Below are 26,537 nucleotides of genomic sequence, written 5' to 3' on the forward strand. Positions count from 1 at the left end.
AGACAGGAGTCTTGCCGATTTCCCCGGCCGAATAAACCCCTTCCTTCTTTAACTTGGTTACTGAGGAGTTTTGTCTGCGGCTTGTCCTGCTACAGCAATATAACAAATTACCCCAAAGTTTAATGGCTTAAAACACTGCACATTTCTCATCTCAGTTATCATCTGTGAGTCAGGTATCCAGGTGTTACTTAGTTGGTATCTCTACTTTGGGGTGTCTCACAAGACTGCAATCAAGTCACTCAGGCCTAGGATCTCATCTGAAAGCAAGACTGATAGAGGATCCACTCCCATGCTCACTTACATAGTTGTTGGCAGAATTCAGTACTTCAAGTGCTGTTGGACTGAGGGCCTCAGTTTTTTGCTGACTGTTAACCAGAAGCTGCCCTCAGTTCCTTGACAGGTGACCCTCTCCATATGACCCCTTCGTCAAAGAATGCAGGCTGAAAAGGCAGTAGACGGTCAGTTAGGAAAGTGAAGTCAAAATTTAGGAAAGTGAAGTCAGCAAATACTATTAAACACTTTGTGAACTTCCAGATTCATCAAAATTGTTGTGAAAGCTGTAAGCACAGTGCAGAATACAGTTTGGTGCCTCATGTTTCTTTCTATGTACTGCATTTAATGTAAGTCAGGTGATTTAGCAATAATATGATTAGGACACTTGCTGTAAAAACTCCTTATGTCTATCATTGCTTAGGCAGATATTTTTTTTATAGTTGTAGGATATGCAATACTTATCTATATGCTGTAATGAAATCTTTACTGGATATATCCATATATATGATGCTTATTCACTGGTGATAAACCCATGAATGTTTTTAAATATAGATTTTCATGATTTGATTAATAATGGAATACACACTCTTTGATAGTTCACCGTTATATGCAAAGGTTTTTTACAAAAATGAAAGAAGGTGCAAATATTTTTTCCCAAATTCACAATTCTTACAAGTTCACATAAAAATAGGAAGTGTGGTTTTTCTCAGGAGTGGCATTTTCTCATTATTCTCCTTAAAAAACATAATAAAATGAAGTTCATTTACTCCTTTATTTTTGGCTTTAATATTAAACACAAACTATATTTTTATTGGAAAGATCAACATTGTTTATTTCTGCTTGTTAAAGTATACATGCTCCTGGTAAAACATTTAGAAACAACAAAAACACAAAGAAGAAAATAATGTTACCATAACTCATAGACAATTGCTGACCAATCATTTAATGCATATTTTTAGACATTGATCATAAGATCACGTTTTTCTATTGGAATATTAGTATTTTATTAAATGATTTTTTAAAGTCCTCATATACATATACATGTATATGTAATGAAGATTTAGGCTTGAAGCATTTTTTATTTCTGTCTTTATTGTCACTGTTAGGATGCTTTATTTCTGTTGCAACCACACTGTGTCCTCTTATTACTCCATTTCCAATAAATAATATAGAATAACAATATTAAAAAGTAAATTTTTCTTTGTATGTTGTTTGTGAATTTTGGAGTGAAGTTGTTTTCAATAATTCAGAATTTTGAATTGAAAATATGTGAGGATTTCTGTGATCACATACTTGTTATCTTTTTGTGAAAAGTGCTGATTTGATTAGTTCTAAAAATCTTCAGTGTAATCTGTAAATGACATAATCCGCTATCAGCACTCGTTCTTTTCTTCAGATTATAATAGAAATTCAAATCAATAGCATTTTGTTGTTTTCTATTAAATAACATTTAGCACATTACGTATGTTCATATGGTTACCAATATTCCTTAAAAATAGCAGCAAACTTTTAACATGTTCATGATATCCTTAGGTATAATCTAGTAACAGAGACCATTTGTGTGAGGATAACTATTTTAAAATATACTCTTTCTTTTTTGAAATAGATTATGAATCAATCTTTGGTAAAATCTCTATCTTTGATAAAAATTCCCAGAATGAGAAATATCAATGTAAAATACTTAGAAAACTTCCTTTCCTACGGATGTAAATTTCACTATTCTAATCTTTATTTATAAGTCACCTGTTAAAATGGTCTTGCTTCTAGGATAAGAGTGCAATTCTTCATAGAATAATATCTAATTTGAAGTTTTGTTAATAGTTTTAGAAGTGAATGTATTTTTTTAAAGTTTAAAATACATTCATTTTAGCATATTGCTTTGACTATACAGACTGATTTATCAATTAAAATATTTCTATTTTCATTTGATAGTAATTTTTTCAAAGATTTATATTGTTTATAAACTCAGCAAGTCTTTAGAAACATGGTTGAGTTTGTCATATGCATCTAGATTAGGTCCTAGATCAGGATGTTTTTGAATTAACTTCAAATAAGAATAATATAAATGGTCTGTTTTTATTTGAAAGTTTTCCCTTCCCATGATGGACTCACTTTAAGTATTTGTGGCATACATTTAAAATGAAGCTGCCTAAAAAATCATTTATAGAGTTCTTAAAAGATCATCAAATGTCAGGTCTGCATTTAATATTTCAACCAGTAATGTTATTGTGCTTTAAAAAGTCTGCTAAGATAAAAGTAGATTTTTACAAAATGAAATTGTTTCATTTATTCACTCATTCATTCATTCTATAAACATTAAAGAACCCTTATTCATATTCTAGACACTGAGTATATAATCACCTGTGGACTAGAAGGAAAAACGACAGACACAGAAACCCTTTTAAAGAAGATATTACATTATTAAGTGTTGATTAGAGTTAATTCAAGAAAATTAATGAAAATTGCTTTGATATAAATACTTAGGTCTTACCTATATTTGAAATGTCCACCTATTTTTAATTAATAGAGATTAACAACTCAGAAATTTATAAATTTTTAAAGTTTTTCAGTAGGCTTATAAAGTTGTGTGAGATATAGTTCTAGAAAATATTTGAAAAAAATTTTCTCAAAAGTCACACTAAAATGATCAGGATTGTCTTTTGTTTCTGTTTTATAATCAAGGGCCTAACATCTAATGTGTAACTATACTTCTAGTAAGCAATTAATTTGGTTATTATAATCTTATTGTTCACAGAATAATCCCCCCCACCCCAATAAATATCAACTTCCTAATCCCCAGAACTTAGGTCCAAGTTACATGGCAATAGGGACTTTGCTAATGTGGTCAATGATCTTGAGAAGGGAAGACAATCATGGATTACCCAGTTGGGCCCAATGTAATTAGATGGTCCTCATAACAGGCAGAGGATCAAAGGCAGAAGGAAATGGACAACAGTGGCAGAGACTGGGGTGATGTGCCTTGAAAATGAAGGGAGGGCTCCAGCCAAGGGCACCCTCTCGGATCTGGAAAAGGCAAGGAAACAAAATTTTCTCAGGAGTCTCCAGAAGGGGTGTACCACTACCTATACCTTAATTTTAGCCCTGTAAGACTCCTTTCAGACTTCTGACCTCCAGAACTGTAGAAAATAATTTTGTGTTATTTTAAGTAACTTAAACGTATGATAATTAGTTACAGAAACAATAGGAAATTAATACAAACCTACACAGTTATAACATTGTAAAATGGCCTCTGTTGTGATAATTTAACAAAATGCCAGGTTTATTCCCCAGAAAAATCACTGCAGAGATGATTATCTATTAGAGCAGAGTGTGAAACCTTTAACAAATGTAGGCTAGCTGGTAACTGCCCATTATACCAACTAAATCTTTGAAGGTAGCAAAGCAATACAAAAGCAGGTACTCACGTAACCTAAGCCAGAACCACCACATTTATTGATTTTTCATAGCTTCCTTTTAACTGAATCCCCAGATACCACTAGAATTTTATGAAATGACTTAAGAATAATATGAAAATTTAGGTGTTTCTTCAACTGTCACACATTCAGAGAGCCCCTCCTGGTAATCTGTATGATCCTGTTCTTGCATCAATGGCAGACAAGCAAAAAGCTGAACTGTGTAGTGCTCCTCTGTTTTCTGGGAGTATTTAATTTTAAGAGAGACTCATACCTCCTTTTATAAGGTGAAGGGAAAAGCTGTAATAGCTTCTATGCCATTAGTTTTGAAACTCTAGAGTTCATTAAAACTCCCTTTGGCTTTCTTCACTGCCATCTTTCTTTCTTCTTATGAATTATTCAAGACAAATTTCAGTTGAGGTAAATAGTTTGATTTGAAGGTTTTTGTATCTGGATTTAGATGCAACAAGAAGTGTTAAATGCTCAGAATTTTAAGTGTAGAGAATGGCACAGACTGAGCTATTAAGATGGAAAACATTTGCTGTTAACGCTCCGGGGCTGCTGTTGCGACTTCAGCTTGGTACTATTATTCATTCTGAAGTAGGCAGGCATTATGATGCCTGCAGTATAAATCAGGTTTTACAGAGAGCTTGATCTGCAAGCACTTTGAACATTCTATCCACTTCTCAGTTAACAGAACATTTTTTGGTTTTACAAGGTAAAGTTTCCTTTTTTTTTTTTTCTAGCCTTACCAATGCATTATTCATCTTTTTTTTTTCAGATATTGTATACGAAACCACAAAACAGTTTTAGCCTATACATGTCTCTTGAATAAAGTGAAATTGTAAGTTTTGAAAGTTTCTTCTTTCAGTAAATACTGTGAAAGATAAGAGGACCTAGAAAATATTTCATTTTTATAAAACTCAATGTAAGACCCTTTCTTCTTTCACAGTAGTAATATCTTTTCTAGATATTGTGTCATAATTTTAATCTTTTTAAGAACTTAACTCATGGAGTCACACACCTGGAAAAATGATATATGGAATACATGTCTGAAAACTACCTTACTTTGGAACTCAAGAATTGGTTAAATGAATGTTCCACATTTAAAAACCAATCCAATCCAGTGCAGTGGCTCCCACCTGTAATCCCATCACTTTGGAAGGCCAAGGTGGGTGGATCACCTGAAGTCAAGTGTTCGAGACCAGCTTGACCAATATGGTGAAACCCCATCTCTACTAAAATTACAAAAATTAGCCAGGTGTGTTGGCGTGTGCCTGTAGTCGCAGCTACTCAGGAGGCTGAGACAGGAGAATTGCTTGAACCCAGGAGGCAGAGGTGGCAGTGAGGCGAGATCTTACCACTGCATTCCAGCGTGGGCAATGGAATGAGACTCTGACTCAAAAAAAAAAAAAAAAAAGAACGATCCAAAGAAATCTTATTATAGTTTTGTCTGCTGCTAAAATTCACTTTCCTAATGTCAGTTTCTGTTAAAGTTGCCTAGATAAAATTAAGTTTATGAAATTATGCCCAGGTAGTACTGCTTTCAGGCAAAGCATTTTATTCCTGTTTCCTGCTCTAATATAATATCACAAGCAGCAGGAGTTTCATTGCTAAAGAATAATAAAAAACTAACATTTATTAATTGCTATATGATGGAACATGTGGTAAGTACTTTATATGCATCACCTAAGTTAATGCTCACAGTGAGTCTTAGAAATAATTTCTGTTAGTGCCCCCATTTTATAGCTAGACAGTCACATGGAGAACACAGTCTTGTAATCCCTCTGTAGGACATCAGAATCCATGTCCTTAAAGACTACCAATAAGTGCAAACTCAAAACGTACAGGAACATAGATTTATGAAGTTGTCCAGTATAACGCAATATGAAATGGTGGATACTGTAACAAATTGTCCACAATTTACATGCATTTACATTTAAACTGCAAATCCAGCAACCAATACTTTATTTGCGGGTTGTATTCAGGTTTCAGCCTTCTGGTTTTTAACTCACCACAAAGCCACACTGCTTTCAAAACCATTCATTTACATGCATAATTGTTCCTTTATTTATTTCAATCTTATTTAGATTTTATCAGGGAATGAAAACATGCAGAGAACAGAATTACATTGTAATTACATTGTAATCACAATGTCTTAAAACCCTTTCCATGGCAAAGGATTACCCATTAGCCCAGTCATGTAGTTTACCTGTTGTTAGGAGGGAAGAAGGAATTCTCTTCTAAGCCTGAAGGAGTCACAGGTTGAGAATCTTTTATCCAAAATGCTTGGGGCCAGGTGTGGTGGCTCACACCTATAATTCCAGCACTTTGGGAGGCTGAAGTGGATGGACCCCTTGAGGCCAGGAGTTCCAGACCAGCCTGGCCAACATGGCGAAACCCTGTCTCTACTAAAAATAGAAAAATGTGCCAGACATGGTGGCGCATGCCTGTAACCCCAGCTACATAGGAGGGTGAGGCAGGAGAGTCACTCGAACCCAGAGGCAGAGGTTGCAGTGAGCTAAGATAACACCACTGCCCTCCAGCCTAGGCGACAGAGTGAGACTCTGTCTCAAAAACAAAAAAGAAAATAAATGCTTGGGACCAGAAGTGTGTCATTTTTTGGATTTTTTAATATTTGCATGTACACAATGAGCTATGATAAGATGGAACCCAATTCTAAACATAAAATGTATTTATGTTTCATATACACCTTATACACAGAGTCTGAGGGTAATTTTATACAGTGTTATTAATAATTATGTGTGACCTGTCACTTGAGGTCAGGTGTGGAATTTTCCATGTGTATGTGTACTGTCAACACTCAAAAAGTTATGGATTTTGGAGCATTTCGATTGCAGATTCTCAGATTTGGGATGCTCAGCTTGTGCTGGAATTGCAGGAATGTTCAGACTCAAAAGTCAAGCGAAAAGTTGAGTTCTGAGGAGGATGCATAAATTGAAGGGGCCAACAAAATGCATTAAAATTTAGCCTGTAGTATTCGGTGTCTTATGGCCATGAATATGGAGTGATAGTGGCTAAGGAAGGGAACTGGAGCCACATTTCTAAATCAGGCTTTATATTTTGTAGATGATTGTGACAGCCATAGTGTAAGGCAGACATGAGTCATTTTTTAAGGGACTTGGGATGAAGTGCATGTAAATTTTTGACATGAAAATTTAAGGGTGAAAGAGATGTTTAAATCCTCCAAGGAAAGCTATGGAAAAGCTGTGTAGGCACCATTAGTTTATTTGGATCATGAAGTACAGGTTAAGAGATTTTCATTGTTCATGTGTCAAGTAACAAAGAGAAGTAGGAAAGGTATTGTCATTTGTTTTATTATTTAAGAAGGGAACATATTTTCTTATTAACACATTTTTTTTTTCTTAGTGTATTTAATTGGTATTCCTTCTCAAAATGTCCAGTGATTGATCAACTTAGTTATGGTAGGCATCTTAATTTGTTAAGTCACTTAAGTTTTCTGGTTGTTAGTTTCCATAAAGCTGTGTGTGGGATTTATAAACTTTTTCCCCCAGTGGATATGCTAATAAAATACGAAGTTTGAAAATCACCGAGACTGCTTGATCATATTCCTGTCAGCTCTAAAATTCAGCAGCTCAACAGTCAATTATGTCCAGGCTGCCCATTATCTGATCATTCTTTATACTGAAATGTACTTTTTAAAAAAAATCTTTTCTTCTATTCTGTTACTTTCTATTAAAAAATGATCTTCATTGAACCTTGACTCAATGTTTCAGTGTGGGGAAGGTTTACTCACCATTATGGAACATTTGAAAATATATAAGAAAACTGGATTTTCTCCATGACTAAAGGAATTAAGGGACCTTACTATTAGCATCTAGTAACCAGAGGTCAGGGATATTGTTAAACATCCTGTAGTACATCAGAGAACATTCTTATGTAAAAGATCAATAGCTCTGTTTTTGAGATGTCAAAATGGGTTATGACCCTATAGCCTGACAGACATTGCAGTAAAACTTTTTTTTTTTTTTTTCTGACAAGGACTATCATTTCTTGATTTGCTCATGCTCTCTGCCTCAAGCACCTTTCTAGTTATCCTGTCAAAATCTTGTTTGCTCTTGAAGGCTTAGTTCAGATCTCATATCCTTTGTGAAATCACTTGTAACCCTCTCACTTTACTATAAACTCAGAGATCTTCCTACTTTTTGATGGCCCTTATGTAATCTCTTGAACACAAGCTTGAATAATCTCCAAATGCAGTGGCAACTTCAGAAAAATGTTACTGGCTTTTCCATTCTGCTTTCCATATGAGGTGTGTAAAAGGGTAAGACATACCACTTTTGTTTTGTTTTATTTAAATTAAATTATTATTCCTACAGAGAAATAGATGATAAATACTGAAATAATAATGACTCATCCTTATACACATAAACATCACCATAGCAAATATGCTACCTAAGATAAATATGCTGCATAGCTCAACCTAACTTTATTCATTTGTAGTTAATTCACTATAAGAACTCATTGAGAGTACAGCATGAGAATTGTTTTTTAATATCCTTTCTTGTTGATTGTATCTCAAATCTATAACTTGTACTTTAATATATAGACTACCTCATGATAATAATTTTCTAGAAATAAAGGCAGCTTTCAGAGCTTCTCTTAAAAAAAAAAAATTAAAGGCCGTCTGCATGATCAACTACCTACCAGTTGACTGAAACAAGACTGGGTATAACTGGCCCACTGTCCTAGTTCAAACTCAATGAAGGAATCAACACTATTCTACAGCCTGATGATCTTTGTGTTAAGAAATAGAAAATCCTTGACTTCTGCCACATATCAGTAGTGAAAATAGACTCTGCCAAGACCATTTCCAATCCTTACCTCTGTAAATGACATGCTCTTTCAGATTTTCAGCACATCTCAAAAAGATTCATATTTCCCTTGAGTTCCAGTTGTTGTTGATGTTGTTGTTGTTGTTTATACTTAATTTCTGGGATACAAGTGCAGAATGTGCAGGTTTGTTACATAGATATACATGTGCCATGGTGGTTTGCTGCACCCATCAACCCATCATCCAAAATAGGTATTTCTCCTAAAGTTATTTCTCTCCTTGACCCTCACCCCCTGACAGCCCCAGTGTGTGATGTTCCCTTCCTTGTGTCCATATGTTCTCATTGCTCAACTCCCACTTATGAGTGATAACATGTGGTGTTTGGTTTTCTGTTCCTATGTTAGTTTGCTGAGAATGATTGTTTCCAGCTTCATTCATGTCCCTGCAAAGGACGTGAACTCATCCTTTTTTATGGCTGCATAGTATTCCATGGTGTATATGTGCCACATTTTCTTAATCCAGTCTATCATTGATGAGCCTCTTGGTTGGTTCCAAATCTTTGCTATTGTGAATAGTGCTGCAATACACATACGTGTGCATGTATCTTTATAGTAGAATGATTTATAATCCTTTGGGTAGATACCCAATAATGGGATTGCAGGGTCAAATGGTATTTCTAGTTCTAGATCCATGAGGAATCACCACACTGTCTTCCGCAATGGGTGAACTAATTTACACTCCCACCAACAGTGTAAAAGTGTTCCTATATCTCCACATCCTCTCCAGCACCTGTTGTTTCCTGACTTTTAATGATCAACATTCTAACTGGCGTGAGGTTGTATCACGTTGTGGTTTTGATTTGCATTTCTCTGATGACTAGTTATGATGGGCATGTTTTCAAGTGTCTGTTGACTGCATAAATGTCTTCTTTGGAGAAGTGTCTGTTCATATCCTTCGCCCACTTTTTGATGGGGTTGTTTTTATCTTGTGAATTTGTTTAAGTTCCTGGTAGATTCTGGATATTATCTCTTTATCAGATGGATAAATTGCAAAAATGTTCTCCCATTCTGTGGGTTACCTGTTCATTCTGATAGTTTCTTTTGCTGTGCAGAAGCTCTTTAGTTTAATTAGATCCCATTTGTCAATTTTGGCTTTTGTTGCAATTGCTTTTGATGTTTTAGTCATGAAGTCTTTGCCCATGCCTATGTCCTGAATGGTATTGCCTAGGTTTTCTTCTAGGATTTTTATGGTTTTAGGTATTACATTTAAATCTTTAATCCATCTCAAGTTAATTTTTGTATAAGGTGTAAGGAAGGGGTCCAGTTTCAGTTTTCTCCACATGGCTAGCCAGTTTTTCCAACTCCATTTATTAAATAGGAAATTCTTACCCCATTGCTTGATTTTGTCAGGTTTGCTTAAGATTAGATAGTTGTAGACGTGTGATGTTACTTCTGAGGCCTCTTTTCTGTTCCATTGGTCTATATATCTGTTTTGGTACCAGTACCATGCTGTTTTGGTTACTGTAGCCTTGTAGTAGTACAGTTTGAAGTCAGGTAGCATGATGCCTCCAGCTTTGTTCATTTTGCTTAGGATTATCTTGGCTATATGGGCTCTTTTTTGGTTCCATATGAAATTTAAAGTAGTTTTTTCTAATTCTGTGAAGAAAGTCAATGGTAGCTTGATGGGAATACCATTGAATCTATGAATTACTTTGGGCAGTATGGCCATTTTCACAATATTGATTCTTCCTATCCATGTGCATGGAATGTTTTCTCATTTGTTTGTGTCCTCTCTTATTTCTTTGTGCAGTGGTTTGTAGTTCTCCTTGAAGAGGTCCTTCATATCCATTTTAAGTTGTATCCCTAGGTATTTTATTCTCTTTGTAGCAATTGTTAATGTGAGCTCACTCATTATTTGGCTCTCTATTATTGGTGTATAGGAATGTTTGTGATTTTTGCACATTGATTTTGTATCCTGAGACTTTGCTGAAGTTGCTTATCAGCTTAAGGAGTTTTGGGTCTGAGACAACTGGGTTTTCTAAATAATATGTCATCTCCAAACAGAGATAATTTGACTTACTCTCTTCCTATTTGAATACCCTTTATTTATTTCTCTTGACTGATTGCCCTGGCCAGAACTTATAATACTACGTTGAATAGGAGTGGTGAGAGAGGGCATCTTTGTGTTCTGCTGGTTTTCAAAGGGAATGCTTCCAGCTTTTGCCCGTTCAGTATGATATTGGCTGTGGGTTTGTCATAAATAGCTCTTATTATTTTGAGGTATGTCCCATCAATACCCGATTTATTGGGAGTTTTTAGCATGAAGGGCTGTTGAATTTTGTCAAAGGCCTTTTCTGCATTGATTGAAATAATCATTTGGTTTTTGTCATTGTTTCTGTTCATGTGATGGATTATGTTTATGGATTTGCATATGTTGAACCAGTCTTGCATCCCGGGGATGAAGCCGACTTGATCGTGGTGGATAAGCTTTTTGATGTGCTGCTGGATTTGGTTTGCCAGTATTTTATTGAGGATTTTTCCATTGATGTTCATCAGGGATATTGGCCTGAAATTTTCTTTTTTTGTTGTGTCCCTGCCAGGTTTTAGTATCAGGATGATGCTGGCCTCATAAAAAGAGTTAGAGAGGAGTCTCTCTTTTTCTATTGCTTGGAAATTTTTAAAAGTAATAGTACCAGTTCCTCTTGGTACCTCTGGTAGAATTCGGCTGTGAATCCATCTGGTCCTGGGGTTTTTTTGGCTGGTCAGCATTAATTACTGCTTCAATTTCAGAACTTGTTATTGGACCTAATAGACATTGATAGAACTCTCCACCACAATTCAACAGAATATACAATCTTCTCAGCACCACCTAACACTTATTCTATAATTGACCACATAATTGGAAATAAAATACTCCTCAGCAAATGCAAAAGAGTGGAGATCATAACAAACAGACTGTCAGACCACAGGGCAAGCAAATTAGAACTCAGGATTAAGAAACTCACTCAAAACCGCACAACTACATGGAAACTGAACAACCTGCTCCTGAATGACTACTGGGTAAATAATGAAATTAAGGCAGAAATAAAGATGTTTTTTGAAACCAATGATAACAAAGACACAACATACCAGAATCTCTGGAACACAGCTAAAACAGTGTTTAAAGGGAAATTTATAGCACTAAATGCCCACAGGAGAAAGCAGGAGAGATCTAAAATCCACACTGTAACACCACAATTGAAAGAACTAGAGAAGCCCGAGTAAACAAATTCAAAACCTAGCAGAAGACAATAAATAATGAAGATCAGAGCATTACTGAAACAGCTAGAGACATGAAAAACCCTTCAAAAATCAATCCAGGAACTGGTTTTTTGAAAAGATTAACAAAAATAGACCGCTAGCCAGACTAATAAAAAAAGAGGGAAGAATCATATAGACACAATAAAAAATGATAAAGGGGATATCACCACTGATCTCACAGAAATACAAACTACCATCAGAGAATACTGTAAACACCCCTGTGCAAATAAACTAGAAAATCTAGAAGAAACTGATAAATTCATGCACATGTATACCCTCTCAAGAGTTAGTTTTAAAGATGACTTTGATTTTCAAGTTTTAACAAGAGAATAGAATTGTTTCTTCAAACACACTAATCTATTTTTGTAGGATATTACGTAAAACTATAGATAAGGATGTGTGTAAATAAATTCTTGCTAAATTTTAAATCAGTTTAATAATCTAGTTTCTTTTTCTTTTTTCTTTTTTTTTTTTTTTTTGAGACGGAATCTCGCTCTGTCACCCAGGCTGGAGTGCAGTGGCGTGATCTCAGCTCACTGCAAGCTCTGCCTCCCGGGTTCACAACATTCTCCTGCCTCAGCCTCCCAATATTTTCATTCTTAATGGACAATTACCATAATCTAGAAGAATAATGCAAGACAATTACGGGCTTTTGTTAAATATGAAAAAGCAAGGTAATTCTGTACCATTTCATACCTAAAGTAAATAATAATAATAATAATAATAATAAAAAGTTAACTGTACCACCTATTTTATTCTGAATATAGAGCATAGTATATTATTTAAGTAAGGAACTGTTATATGTATGCTTACATTTCTTTTTTTTTTTTTCTGTTTTTTCTTTTTCTTTTTTCTTTTTTATTTTTTATTTTATTTTTTTAAATTTATTTATTATTATTATACTTTAAGTTGTAGGGTACATGTGCATAACGTGCAAGTTTGTTACATATGTATACTTGTGCCATGTTGGTGTGCTGCACCCATCAACTCATCATTTACATCAGGTATAACTCCCAATGCAATCCCTCCCCCCTCCCCCCTCCCCATGATAGGCCCCGGTGTGTGATGTTCCCCTTCCTGAGTCCAGGTGTTCTCATTGTTCAGTTCCCACCTATGAGTGAGAACATGCGGTGTTTGGTTTTCTGTTCTTGTGATAGTTTGCTAAGATGATGGTTTCCAGCTGCATCCATGTCCCTACAAAGGACCCAAACTCATCCTTTTTGATGGCTGCATAGTATTCCATGGTGTATATGTGCCACATTTTCTTTTTTTTTTTTTTTTAATTTATTTATTATTATTATACTTTAAGTTGTAGGGTACATGTGCATAACGTGCAGGTTTGTTACATATGTATACTTGTGCCATGTTGGTGTCCTCCACCCATCAACTCGTCAGCACCCATCAACTCATCATTTACATCAGGTATAACTCCCAATGCAATCCCTCCCCCCTCCCCCCTCCCCATGATAGGCCCCTGTGTGTGATGTTCCCCTTCCTGAGTCCAAGTGATCTTATTGTTCAGTTCCCACCTATGAGTGAGAACATGCAGTGTTTGGTTTTCTGTTCTTGTGATAGTTTGCTAAGAATGATGGTTTCCAGCTGCATCCATGTCCCTACAAAGGACACAAACTCATCCTTTTTGATGGCTGCATAGTATTCCATGGTGTATATGTGCCACATTTTCTTAATCCAATCTGTCACTGATGGACATTTGGGTTGATTCCAAGTCTTTGCTATTGTGAATAGTGCTGCAATAAACATACGTGTGCATGTGTCTTTATAGCAGCATAATTTATAATCCTTTGGGTATATCCCCAGTAATGGGATGGCTGGGTCATATGGTACATCTAGTTCTAGATGAACTGTTATATGTATGCTTACATTTCTTAAGGCATCTTCAGAGCATTATTTTTTTCATGTTCTTAAATGGCTATACAAGTAGTGTAAATGTTCGATAGCTGAAATTCTGTATGTAATATACCTAAGTGTTATGTATGTATGCATATCTAAGTGCTTATTATTCTCTCTTTCCAGAGAGATTATGGATTTTCAGGATTTAGGAAGTCCAGTTATATTACCTCTTGTGACCTTGGGTTTTACACCCACTTTGAAAATCAACTTGGCAATATGAAGCCATGTGGGAGTAGTGATGAAACGTAAATGGAGAAAAATCCCTATCTTCTGCTTGGTTTACTACATAACATTTGGGAATATAATATTAGGTAAATATATTCAAATATATTCTGGATCAGAAAGTGCTGGGTAAGTGGAAAATAAGAGGTGGCACTTCTGGGCATTTTCTTTTGATATAACCATTTTGAATAAACCATTTACACAAACATATGCATACAACCTCTTACCTAGTAACATCAAAACTGAATACCTAAATTAAGTTTATGTAATCAGGAAACATTTTGACTACCATGGGCCCTAGGAGTCTAAGGCTTGTTGAAGTGAATAAAATACCAATAGTTTCTGGAAGCTTTAAAGAACCTCATGCATTCAGTATTTGCTGGAATTTGTCCTTTTGGCATTGAAAGGAGATGGTGGGTGATTACACTGTCAAAACTTCTAGTTTTCAAATATAATCTTCAAAAGAGTGCCTGTGCAGACATAAGCAGAATAATTTTAATAGACCTTGAAGCATCTGGAAACAGAAAGAAACCTTGCATAGCAACACAGGAACATTGCTGATATTTTTTGTTTGTTCTCTCTCTCTCTCTCTCTCTCCCCCCCCCCCTCTCTGTCTCTCCCCTCCCCCTCTCTCTCCCTCTCTCTCTCTCTATATATATACACACACACGCGCGTACACACACAAACACACACACGAGAATACATTCTGTGTGGCCTTGAATGAGCTATTCAAAGTCGTCATCTGCCATTTCCATATCTATGGAATGGAAATAATTATGATGATACAGCATAGGTTTAGTCTGAGTGTGAAATCAGGCACTGTATAAATGGCACACGAAAGAGTGCCTGGCAAATGATAAGTACTCAATACTTGTGTTGGGAAGACCACACCACTACATAGTTTGCTGCCTTTCCTCATCATGGGAAATAGTTCCATATTTAAGAAAATATGAAAGCATTAAACAGTATCTTATTTTGAAAAAAAAACTTTTCATTATGATAAATTTCAAATATGCAAAAGTAGAGACAATGAGTGAATGAAGGAATCCCCATGTGTCTATCATTCTTATTCAGTTATCAACAATTATCAGTATCTACAATGTTAAGATAAATAATTTGCAAAGGTAATGAAAATACTTTGGCTCAAAACTGAACAGGTTCACTACCCCATATACTTTTACATATCTCTTGATGTAATACATTTCCCTATGTCTCTGTAACAAATAAACATATTTACCTATATTCTGTTGTTACATAGATGGGTTTCAGGAAAACAAATTCTCTAAAGGCAGAATCAACTTTTACAAGAAAAAGAAATTATAAATGATAAGCTTTTAAAATTCATTCAGTTTGCAAAACTGATACTACTAAGAAAATATGTCAAACATTTTTCATGAGAATAATAACAATATTAGCTAAAATCATTGATTGCTTCTATGAAACAGGCTCAGCATTATCTCAATTTTCATAGCAACCCTATTAATTAAGGAATACTCTAATCGTCATTACATAGATGAAGAAATTGAGGTTTGGTAATTGTAAACAAATTGTCCAAGGCAAGTGGCAAGACTAGAATATAAATCCAGGGCTGTCTCTAGAGACTATTCCTAACCACTATGACATATCTCAAAACATTTTATAGTCATTAGCCTAATAAACCAAGAATAAGAACACTGTGAAACCTTATTTTACTTAAAAAAGAAAGTTTTTTAAAAAACATTTTTATTATTTTAATTATACCTGTAATGATATCATTTTAAGAACTCCATTATTTAGGCAAGCCCAGCTGCTGTACTAATAAACCCCAAATCCATGTAATGGCACAAAACAACAGACGCTTACTTCTTATTTCATATAGCAGCATGGGGCGGATGAACCATTGTCCAGGGAAGCTCTCCATGAAGTCATTCAGGAACCCAGGTGGGTTGGGGCTCTTCCATCTTCAACAGCTGGGTTCCTGAATGATTGCATGGAGGAAACAGCCATGGACACTTGTTCTTCAGTAGTCATCACTAGTAGTCATTAGTCAAGAAATCTAAGAATAAGAATGCCATGGAGGTAGTGTTATCAGATAAAATGTAGGACGCCAGTGCTATATGTAGAATATATTAGCACTAAAATATTATTCTGTATTTACCTGAAATTTAAATTTAACCAGATTTTACGTATTCTGTTTGCTAAATATGGCAACGCTACATATAACTATGTAAGAAAAAAAAAGGAAGCTGTGCATTAACCTTTTAAAAAAATATTTTGAATGCTATCACCCTTAAATGCTTAGCAAAATGCTATAATTAACTTTAGTCATTCTGATATGGAAAACGTAGTGGTATAATTATCTCTCAATTATGTGATGAGAAAAGAAAATGTAAGTTTGACTTCCCCAAGTGAGTAAATGACTAAGATTAGAAGCCATGTCCACCCATTACTAGATCCTGCATAATCTTGTATAAACTAATATCAAATATTTTAACAATTGAAAGTATGCTAAATGTTTATCAGAGCAGGTGATTTTATTTCATTGAGTTGTCATTTACTCATGTATATGTTAATTTATCTATTAGGTATTCAAAATTACTCAAATATTGTATTGAGTGCTCTAGGATAAATATTAATAAGTGAAAATTAGCTCTAATATATCTCTGATTCTTTACAATGTGTATAATTAATTACCCAAACTGGACACTACTGAGAGGAAAAGGATGCTCTTAATAATCACTCCAGAACACCAGGTGAAAAAGGAGACAGCTTCTGGAAAACAGGGACAAATAATTATTCTGGTGGGCCACCTGATTTTAAGTTTTCCAGTAATAGAACTTCAGAGGAGAGCTATCATAGAGCTCATTTAATATAATTGCACTTTATAGACTAAGAAATCTGAGGCCCAGTGAAAAGAAATAATGTCTGTGTATTAATGATTCTCACTTAAGTTTATGACATTTTTAAATGAAAAATGATTGATATGAGACTTTTTCCATCATATACTGCTCTTGTACTAGACCAAAGATTGCTGTCTTCTAAAACAATATGTACTTCAACTAAGACCCTAAAGACCATGATGAAATCTTAACACATTACCAGGTATCTCTATTCTTTCTTTTAGAGCACAAATCCACTTCTTCTAAACCTATGAAGAATTAAGTATGTGTTCCATGAAGTTTTAAAATCATATTTCATCTTGTAATCCAGAAAACTCTTTTATATTCTAATGGTTCTGTGATGTTGTAGAACAAATGACATGTCATTATTTGACTGAGAATGGAACTAAACCCAGAAATGACCCAGCCACAGAATCTTAAAATCTTCTATTAATATGGTCTCTGGTAAATATAATGATCTGAAAAACAACTTCTGAGGTATTTTTAGAGATAAACATTATTTTCACTTGAAATTCCCACAGTATTCTTTGAGTGCTTACATGTCAGATGTAGGTTTTTAATTGTTAAACATGAAAAATACTCCCTGATAATTTAGCTACTCCTGAATTTAAGTGTATATATGCTTTCTTTTTTGTTCATAGTAATGTAGGAGAAGCAGTGTCAAATGATGCTAAGAATCTGTACTCTAGAACCAGCTTGCGTAGGTTCAAATTCTGATTAAAAAAACTCTGTGGCTTTTGAAACAAGGCTTACATTTCTAACCAGCCTATTCGTCACTGTTCTCATCTGTAAAATGGGATTCATTATGGTAATAACTGCATAATCCAGAACAGATAAGTAAATGATTTAATTAATATAAAACACTTAACAGAGTGTATCTGTCATATATTAGGCGTAATAAGTGTAAGCTTTCATCGGTACATTATTTCTTTAAAAAGATCCCTCTTTTCTCTGCCTTATAATTTTTGGATAATTTTTTCCACATGTAAACTGTTAAATTATAAACCAGTTAAAATATCAGGACATTATTGTTTACAATATGTAGTTTTAAAAAACTGATTAAGATCACATTCCAATATATAATGGCCCCATTTAATATACTATATTGGCATTATATTATTTTTGAGCGTTTTTTAGATTAAATAAAACAAAAAAAGATTTAATACGAAACGTTTTCTATGTTTGATAAAATTGCATCTATATTATTACTGTCATTTTCTTATCTGTTAAAGAAAATATTACCCCAAATTTAAGTTGGAATATTAAAGAATGAATAGGAGTTTATATTCTGCTTGAATTCCCAGTTTATGACATACATACAAAATGAGAAAGGAAATAAACTCTTGGACGAATCTTATTTTAGTAAGTTATGGCCTTTTCACTGAAAGCAGGAAGTATTTCTTATTTCAAAAGCACCCAAGATCAATAAATAATCTTGATTTAGACAATATGAGAATGCAAATTTTTTTCAAAATCTGTTTAAAAATGTAATTAACACCATATCAATGGGAATGTGGTAATAATCAGAACAAATTTTCTCAAAAATATCTTTTTTTAATAATCAAATATTTTGAACTTTAGTTTTTCCCATGATATTATCATTAAGAATATCCACCCCAATGTCTGCTTTCTCCACTTTCATGCTTAAACTATAGAACATCGCTGGACAAAACAATCCCATCTTGCTGATGGGGTCCACTACCCAGGACACTTCAGATGAGTTCCCAGTTGATGTTTTATAGTATTTTATTTCCTTGTTTTCATTTTCTAGTGACTCCATTTTGTAGTTGTTTCAGTGACTTTTCTAAAAGTTAACAGTTCTGAGTGTCATCATACTGCTTCTATCTGTCTTCAAGTTGCTTTATCAAACACATCCTCATCATCTCACCGTCCTGAGGATTAAATGAGATAATCTGTGTAAAGCATTTAACAAAATATCAGGCACGTAATAATAACTATTATTTATCTTTTCCCCTAGTGAATAGTGGGCAAAGATCCAACCATTGATTATTTGTTTAAATACTTTTATTTCAGTAAAATTGCTTGCCTTTGAATGTATTTTGCCAACGGTTGAAAATCATCATATGTCTTCTACTATTCAAAAATTACTGAATAAAATAATGATTAGGAGCACAGGGTCAGGGGCCAGACTTCCTGGACTTAAATGTCACCCTCGCCACTTACAAGCTGTATGACAACTGTCCGAAGACTTAAACTTGCCTCTGTGTCCTCATGTGTAAATTATAAAAAAAAAATCTCTAGTACAGTAAAGAAGTATGTTAATATACACAGAATGCTTAGAAGTGCCTGCCACATGCTAAGTACTAACAATACTAGCTGTTATTAATTTTCACTGTATCTAAAATTCATTATTCCAGCAAATATCTATTGAAACCCTATTAAAAACTAATTGTGTTGTTTGACTTTAAAGGACAATGATAATTATATTTCTTATTGTCTAGAAAGCAAAAAAAAAAAATACAAAGGTACAAATCAAAGTACAAATTATATTTAAAGCTATGAAGAAGTGTCAGGTTATCAGAAGGGATTTTATCAAATTTGGAAAAGCAGACAAGCTGAGATTCTTAGAGTTTGTAGGTGCTCATTAAAATTTTATTTTTGTTTTTTCTGATAGTAATAACATATTTTCTGACTATAATAAAAGCCAATGTGTTATCTATGTTCTTTACCTGAGAGTTCACTTAGATTCTCTTTCTCACATGGATTATAGATTGTCCCTTATTCAGGAAATCAGGACATATTTTGGTCTGAAGAGATTTCACTCTGGGTTTCATTTATATCACAAGTGAATTGTGAATCCCAAAGGTGTTTGCCTTGTAAGATGATTACTACTAGTTGGGATACTGAGGTCCCATTTTTACCCCTTTAATAGCTTCCTAAGTATAGATTCCTTTTCCTTTAATTTCAGCCTCTATGTTAATGATAAAACTAATCTGCAATCTCTCTAATCTCTCTCAGATAACTTTTATGCTAAAAGCAATTAGGTAGATATTTTCTTGGCTCCTTAGAGAGAAAATAGATTTAGATATGCAGACAGAGCTTTGTCATTAAGGACCCAGGTAACTACGATTCTCTAACAGTTAATGGCACAAGGAACTGGGCTCAAGTAGGGACACATAGTCTAAAGTAAAACATTTTGACCTGAAATTCCAAGGTGCACCCAGTAATTGGTGACCTTACCAAGTGGTTATGAGAGCAAAGTCCTACCGTCTGGAAGATAGAAATCAAATTCACTAAAAGGAAAGGTAAGATAAGGAAGCAAAGAGAAAGAATGCAACAGAGAAGAAGCAAAAAGAATTAATAAAGGTTTTCCCTAATTAAATGCTTACTATCATCCCTTTCTCACTGCTATTTTATAATCTTAATTGTATATATATTACTAATTAGATACTAAATATATAATTATATATGTAATTAATTTTTTCTGGTTCTTCAAAATATTTGACAAAATAACTTAGAGGTCTCAATAAAAATAGTAACTTTAAGACCACTGTGATCAAGTTCTGGGAATTTTTAAAGATCTAAGGAGTTTTTAAAGCTTTAATATTTTTTGGTTATTTTTACATTTTATATAACAGTTTTACTAATTTCAAAGAATTATAAATAACTATTATGTATTTTTAGAAACATTTTGGTTATTTGGGAAAAATTAGGTATTAGTCCAGCTGTACATTGTATGTTTACTGATGGAGAAAAAAAATCCCTCCTGTTATTAGACACTGTTATTACATTGATACCCAAATTCTGTATATTTAGATATGGTTTGGGATGAGCTGTGTAACTTATATGGACATTTGAACATCTTTCACTATATGTTTTGCATATGAAAAAAGTATCTCACTTTGCCTTATTTAATGAGTTTTTGTAATATATTCTTTGTATAAACCTTATATTTAAAGTTTTCAAAATTAATCTTCAATTAGAACATCCATAAAAGTGCCAAGATATTATAACTACTACCTCATGATTCACTCAAAGTAAAGGATAAATTCATAAGATTTTCCATTAATTGAACAGATAATCTTCATTTTACTAATGATTTCCATATAGAATTAGTGTTATGAGAAGCAGTTCTTAGTGAAATCAATATCAGCTTATTTCCTATTTTGAATCATGAACCAAATTATTGTCATCATCATTAAATCTGTAGCATAGATCTTGCTGGACCACATATTTTATTACTTTGAACCTTATTTGTCTTCGTATGGCATATATGACAGTTTTTCTATTTACTGAAAATCTCATTAGAGTATGCTAGGATTTTTCTAAGTAACCTCAGACCCTTTTTGTTGAAATCAAGGAATCAAAATATGGAGTAATTAAAGGCATATTCAAGCTAAACTTCTATTGAGTTCAATAGAAAAATGATCTGAAAAAATTCCTTCCATTTTGTCCCTGATGAGATTTATGATTTTCCTTTAATCCCATGTCCATGACATTTTAAACATTTATAAGTTTTTCATGAAAACCATTTTCATATCTGTTAATATAAATTACTCTATCAATAGTTATTCTTTGTAGCAAAGAAAATTAATATTTTTGCCATTTTTGTTCACTTTGGCCTCCTCCTGATGTCATTCTTCGTTTTATCTATATTTCATTAATGTGCATTTTATAAGGTATGCTAAAAATAGCCTCTTTTGACCACATGTGACTGTTACTCTGAAAGTTTACTTGCATCTGTGCTTCAAATGACTAAACATTTTTGGTTTCTATAATGGCAGGTGAAGGGAATTAAAGAAGAGGTAAACTAAATATTTTAACTGGTGTATAATACGGTTAGATCATCTATTATTCCTGTTTTTGTGCCTTCCACTATGATTTGGTTACTTCTAAGATAAATGATTTTGAGCATAGTTGACGTGCAAGTATATTTAAGATTCAACTATCAACACTTGCTTAGTAATTAAAAGTTTAGTTTTTATAAAAATACTGAGTGCCATTTTGTAGCTGCAGGCAAAATTTCCTAATACTGGGAAATGAATTGTTTTTATTTGTTTGTGTGTCTGTTTGCATTTTCCCATGGCTTGCTGGTGCTTATACTTTATTATTCCTCAATCATAAAAGTATTGTTCTAAAAGAGACCTTAGAGTTCTATACAGCAACCCACTTATACAGCTCAGGAAACATGGGCCAAGGGAGATGAATGTTTTACTTCTTCCGTGGTTCTTACCCCTGAATGTTTGTGGTAATCATCGGAAGCACTTGAGGCACAAGGTCAGAACTCTATCACTGGCAGCTCTAAAATCCAAGTTCAGGATGGGTCCTGAATTATAATTTTTAAAGCCATAGGTCACTGGAATGGTCTGTCAAGACTGAAAATACCTACTCATGCGTTTAGTCTTATAGAGAGGGTTTTAGGGTTATTGTGATTTCTTACTAGTAGAATTGGAATTAGCATTCGGGTACTTAATATTCCCTTCACTCTAATATTCTGCCTCTGTTTTGTTAAAAATGGAAGTTATTCTACTTGTAGATACTCTTTTTTTTTTTTTTTCTTTTGAAATGGAGACTCATTCTGTCGCCTAGGATAGAGTGCAATGGTGCAATCTTGGCTCACTGCAACCTCCGCCTCCTAGGTCAAACAATTCTCCTTCCTCAGCCTCCCTAGTAACTGGGATTACAGGCACCTGCCACCACACCCGGTTAATTTTTGTATCTTTAGTAGAGATGGGGTTTCGCCATGTTGGCTGTGCTGGTCTGGAACTCCTGACCTCGTGATTGACCCGCCTCGGCCTCCCAAAGTGCTGGAATTACAGGCGTGAGCCACCGTGCCCGGCCAACACTCTTTTAGTTAATCCAGAAATTTGCTCACCAGTTTCTTTGCCAGTATCTGCCAGTCCATTCTGCAATTCTGAAAAAATTATTAAAATCCTCTGTGCCCTAGGGGCACTATTGCTTTATGCACAGACAACATCTAGGAGACACTGGTTTTTTTGTTTGTTGGTTGTTTTTTTGTTTTCCGGTATACCTAACAAAAAAGTAATAAAAGCAAATTGCTATATTGCATTACAATAGTACTTAATTACTTAATCTTAATATGTATAAGTGTGTATGTGTTTGTATATGTACTTAGTGTTTTTGTATTTGTATTGTTTTTATAAGAAATGCACTGATTCTTTAATATTAACACAAATCCTCTTCATTCAATAAGTGTTAAAAATCTCTAACACACTTGTCAGTGCTCTCAGCTATGAGTATCTTTTCATGGTCAAGTCTCCGATTCATGTCTGGATTTCAGAACTTTGTAATGCCAGTGAAAGTGACTGACGAAGGATCATTTAAAGACAAGGTACAAATAGCTTGTGGATATGTTTGTATCATATAAATTTACTGCTTAGTTGGCATTTTGAGATCTCTTACCTAATTAACACCCTTTGGCAATGAAAGCGTATCCTTCATTTATCCACTGGTTTTATTTGTTCACTATTTTTCATTCTTTCAACATTTATTGAGCATTCACTCTGTACCAGATGCAATCATAAAAGCTGGGAATACAAAAATAGACAAAATTATACCTCATTCTGGTCCTCATCACACCTAAGAGCTACTGATCAAGACAGACATTAAATATCATGCAAATAATTGTAAAATTCAACCTGTGGTAAGTGCAGTAATCCAGGGATCTAAACTAGTCTGTGGAGGAGTGGAGGTGGATAAAGGCCCAGGGGCAGGTAAGGGTCTCCTGAGAAGGTGGCATTTAGGAAGTAGTAAGTGGGCAAATAGTTCCCATAGGAAGAGAGAAGAATAAATGAAAAAGTGTTGGTGCTTTCAAGGAACTGAAAGAAAAAGAGGGACAGTGGAAAGTGACATTTTTACAAGTATTTGAAATCTTTTTTTTTTTTTTTTCATGTGTAATTATGGGATTACTTTTACCTTTGCAGAAATAATACATTGGATTGTAGGAGTTCAGTTTTCCTGAAGGTCATCAAAAATTAGAATGACCATTTTCCTAATTTGCCTTATTATGGCAGTCTCAGTATTATAACAGTTTCAGCACTCTTTCAGAAAACAAAATATTAATAATGACCTTTTTACTCCTAAATGCATTCTAGTTTGGATACCAAATCTTATGGTTAGTGTATCTAGAATAAAAGACAATATACTTTACTCAATTCTTAAACAAAGTTGCAAAGGAAGGAATTCTGGTAAATGCATACATATGAAAGTGTAGCCTTCTTACTTTTTGTTTTGTACAATGTCTTCATATAGGGAAAATAAGCTACCAAATAACCAACATTTTAACTTCTCTTATTTTCTTCCTTTTTTCCTTCCTTTTCTTGTTACTTTTCAAAGTGCAAGTAACCAGTGGTATGGAATGTCTACCTTATGCATGGCATAGTGCCAGGCAATGGGTATATAGTAGTTAAATAGGCAGGAACTAGAACAAAAAAGAGGAAACAAGATGAATTTGAGAGGGTGCTTTGAGAAGGCATGAAAGCACCTGTAATATGTGCTCTGGTTATGAGAAGAAAAAAAATAGTATTTTTAAGATACTGTTGGAGACTATTGACCTTTTCTTAATGTTTAAAAAAATAATAAGAAAGTCTGTTATTTTCTGATTCTCCATGTCCTAAGATGTGATAATCTCTTGGGCAAGATAGGATCTTCCTTAGAGGACACGAATTAGAAAGTCTGAATCAGAATCCTCAGTATTTGGTAGAGGGAAAGAAAATACTGGGGAAAAGAGCTTGACTTATTTTCTTTTGATGGTGGCACTACTTTTCTATTGGGTTGCAACTAAATTTGGGAGGTTGACACAGTATAATAAAAGCAAAGAAAGATATCCGGTCCTATAGTCTTTTTTTTTTTTTTTTTCTTTTGTGGTGTACCTTCCTAGATCAACTGAGTTTTCCATATTCCTCATTGCTGGGACTGTAATCACCTCTCTTTTTATTCTCACTACAATGGGAGATTGCTGTCTTCAGATATCAAGAGTGTGGACTCCTTTTAGGCCAGATTTCCCACACTTAAATATCCTAATGTTATATCAGGGAAGAGGAGAAAAGACAAAGGATGTACATCAGAGACATGCCATTTCCATATTTATATTTTTCCCCTCTCCAATTCTTTATTTCCCCTCTAAATCCAGAAAACTCCGAGCACTTCTCAAATGGGAAGATATTAAAATCCTAGTAAGTATTTAAAAAATTCTATTGATAGTCTCAAGACTTCGGCTTTTGGAAATTAAAATAATTTTGCTTTTCTATTCTGTTCTTTTTATTATTATTATTCAGTAAAAGCACCTACCTGAAGACATAAAGATCTTTTCCCCCACTAAGTTGCCCAACAGGGGATGATCAGTTTAAAGAAAATATGGAAATACAAATCCGACCTGTAATGCATCACCTGGTTTTCCCAACACACAAGTAATTGACCTCTTTATATTCTGATTAAAGTTCCAAAGTATTCGTTATTCGTTTTTGACAAGATCTATAGTGTCCAACATAGGGCATCCTCATACAGCATGGTGCCTAAAAATATGGGGTCAGAATGGTTGGGTTTTAATTGTGACTATGATAGTTACTGATTACGGAACTTTGGGCACAGTATTTAACCAGTCTATGTATCTGCTTCCTCATCTGTAACTTGGAAGTTATAATAAAGCCTTCCACATAGACTTCTTATGGAATTAAAATGAAATAATTCATATGAAATACCCTGGCACACATTAGGCACTCAGTGAGTGTTAGCTAGTATTACAAATGTCTATGACAATTTATTTTGCATGATGTCTAGAACCGCCATTATTTGACTAGAATTAGTTTAGCAGGAGGGTGAAAAAAACAGAAGAAGGACCCTAAAATGAGTAGCTGTGCTCTTGTATTTACTCCTTTCTTTCTTTAAGGCATCAACAACACTCCAGGTACAGTTTTATTTTTTAATGACTATGGTCTTCTCTACATCCTTACATGAATTACCTTCTCCCTCTCCCCCCGAAAAAAGAAATGAATCATTCTATTGTTAGAATGAAGTTTTGTGTCTATAAACTCCAAACTCAGTACATCATTAAAATCTATATTCATTGGGACCTTGAACTTAGTCTTCAAGTTTTACATGCAATACCATTAGTTTATTTAAGTTCAGTTGATTCACTGTCTTTCTGTCTCCCTCCACAAACCAACCTTTTGCATCAGATGTTCTCTTTAACTTGCTTAAAGCGCTGCCATTTTTTGGATTTTTTTTTTCCATTTTATCACCTGAAACCTCATTTCCATGTGAAGTAGGCTTCCCTTGCATTGTCTTAAGTATCTCCCTAATAATTCCCAATGTTTTCTTATCCCAACTGCAGCCTAGTTCTCTCTTTAATAGAATTATTTTACATGCGTCTCTTGTTGCAGATATGATTTCTCTCCAACTCTGTATATAAAAAAGATAAGGTGAAAAGAGGATATTGTGAGCAATTCAGTTTCCCTTGCCACTTCCCAGATTGGTAGTCCAACCCCTTTTCTGTGTCTATTCCCTCCAGCCATGCTACTCTTTATTCATTCTTGTGGCCTCCTTGTATATTCACAGAGGACTTTCATTTGTGGCTCATAGTCTTCTTGTTCAGCATAATTTATGACATCACGAGGGCTCCTTAAGTTTTCTTGAGCCTTTTGGTATTAATGTCTGCCACCTCCATTCTGCTTTAGCAAACTCACTTTCTGCCATCCCTTCTGGGTTTGCTTCCTTTGCTTCCTTTGTTCTGCCTGGAACTCAG

The 26,537-nt window shown here is 34.3% G+C and overlaps 1 protein-coding gene and 1 non-coding gene across 10 annotated transcripts in view; both read left to right on the plus strand.

Moving 5' to 3' along the window:
* The window catches only part of RALYL (RALY RNA binding protein like), a 735,427-nt gene that overhangs the window by 219,324 nt on the left and 489,566 nt on the right, over window positions 1-26,537 (plus strand).
* Window positions 15,842-15,898, plus strand: MIR7198 (microRNA mir-7198). The gene has a single exon (NR_128387.1). It is a non-coding gene; the product is annotated as a microRNA mir-7198 (primary transcript).

Source organism: Macaca mulatta, chromosome 8 (genome assembly GCF_049350105.2).
Source record: "Macaca mulatta isolate MMU2019108-1 chromosome 8, T2T-MMU8v2.0, whole genome shotgun sequence".
Taxonomy (NCBI): Eukaryota; Metazoa; Chordata; class Mammalia; order Primates; family Cercopithecidae; genus Macaca; species Macaca mulatta.